This window comes from Triticum dicoccoides, chromosome 7A (assembly GCF_002162155.2).
Source record: "Triticum dicoccoides isolate Atlit2015 ecotype Zavitan chromosome 7A, WEW_v2.0, whole genome shotgun sequence".
Taxonomy (NCBI): domain Eukaryota; kingdom Viridiplantae; phylum Streptophyta; class Magnoliopsida; order Poales; family Poaceae; genus Triticum; species Triticum dicoccoides.
The window spans coordinates 5869992-5871820 of NC_041392.1; the positions used below are offsets into that span (position 1 = coordinate 5869992).

Here is a 1829-nt window from a genome sequence, read left to right on the forward strand (position 1 = left end):
CCAGTTGGGACGATCGGGGATCTAGCATTTCAGGTTTATCTTCTTTTCTTTTGAATTTGACCGTAGTCGGTCTATGAGTGTACTCTGATGTTGTATGAATTTATTTGAATATTGTGTAACGTGGCGAGTGTAAGCCAACTCTATTTATCCCTTTCTTGTTTATTACATGGGATTGTGTGAAGATGACCCTTCTTGCGACAAAACCATCATGCAATTATGCCTCTAAGTCGTGCCTCGACACGTGGAAGATATAGCCGCATCGTGAGCGTTACATATCTTGACCATGTATTTCTGTCACTCTGTAGCCCTCCTTCATCCAGTCAACCTTGACAGTTGCCTATTTATAATTTCCTCCCTAAGCAGCATCTTATCCAACTCCCTTGAGATTTCCCTCTCTTCTGATTTTCAGTTGAAGTGGTTGCTTCCAAATGTTCCCTAGCTCACTTCGAAGTACTTCACTCCAATCTGTTTTCTAACTGAACCAAAATCCGTATGGGCCCAATCTTGAAGCGCCTGCTGCATACCCATGAGTTTAGGCGACAGGCCAGCCAGTGAATTGCTCCTTTTCCCAAACTGAATTTACCCCACATTAGCTCAGAAGGAAAAGAGTGTGTCTTCCTTTTGTACCCCTTCTCCCCAAACACAAGCAGCAGCAGCGGCAAGTGGTCAGACCTGGACGAGATTATGGAACCTAGCATTTTGAAACATTCTGGCCATGCTACTTCTCTGTCAAGCCTTGCGTTAATCTTGTCATATCCGAACTGCTTATTGTCGTGTGTTCAATCTCTAGGACTGTGATTTGCAATATGGTTGTTGTTATATTCTGAAGTCAGCTATCTCTGTTTTCTACCAGTTCAAAGATTTTGTAATAAGAACTTGAAAAGAAATCTGGGTTAGCAGTTTTGGCTCCTATATTGGTTCTTGTTTTTTCTCACTCATTGGTGGGTTGATCAATCAGGGAGGTTCTCCACGTGAAGATGCTGCTCGGAAGATGGTGCTTGAGACTGCTGCCACACTTGAACACCTGGAGAAGACTTACGAAACGTTCAAGTGAGAATTATTCTTTTCGTTCAAGTTTTTATGTTTATTTTTATTATAATATTGTCATACAGATCAACTAATGGTGTTCCTTTTTTTTCTTTTTCTTTTAAAGGGCACGCGTTGGATTATTAGAGAAGGCAGCCACGTTTCTGAAGTGGTCGTGGGCTTGCATTATCCCTGTGCCTTTGGTTTACGCCATTGCGCAGCATTATTAGGATAAAGAGGAACTGGCCCTTGTGATTTGAACCGGGTTATTTAATATCTGTGGTCTTTATCATGAGATGTACTCATCACACTACTCAACTGTGTCATGGTTATGCTAAGTGCATCATCAAAAATGCCACTCTAAAACGTTACTGTACCATATTGACAGCCAGATTTGCCTGATATGTGCCCTTGCACCCACCTGTTATCAACTCTTCTCTTCTATTCTATTTGACAAGGGGACCCACAACGGCGGATTATCTTCGACGCGTGCTCGGTCCCTGGACGCAGCACAAAATCTATTACTTGTTCGCACTAGTAAGTGTGCAAATGATTCCTAAAGCTCAGAGTTTCAATCCGCATATATCTACAATCATGCATGTGCAATGATTTTGGAGTACATCCATGCGCTCTTCGAGTTTAAATCTTGATGGGATCTAATGCTTCGCAAACTTGCCTAAAGCATAAGATTTATCCTTTGGTCATGCAATAAAATACGTGTTTAACTTGTGATGCTTATGTGCTCGTTATTTCTGTTTTTGCAACTTGAGATGCTTATGTGCTGTTTTTTCTTTCTGTTTTTG

At 41.4% G+C, this 1829-nt stretch overlaps 1 long non-coding RNA gene across 1 annotated transcript; it reads left to right on the forward strand.

Moving 5' to 3' along the window:
- Positions 1-948: 948 nt before the first annotated feature.
- LOC119332307 lies at positions 949-1453 on the forward strand. Its single transcript, XR_005160897.1, has 2 exons — positions 949-1050; positions 1154-1453. It is a non-coding gene; the product is annotated as an uncharacterized LOC119332307 (long non-coding RNA).
- Positions 1454-1829: the final 376 nt, after the last annotated feature.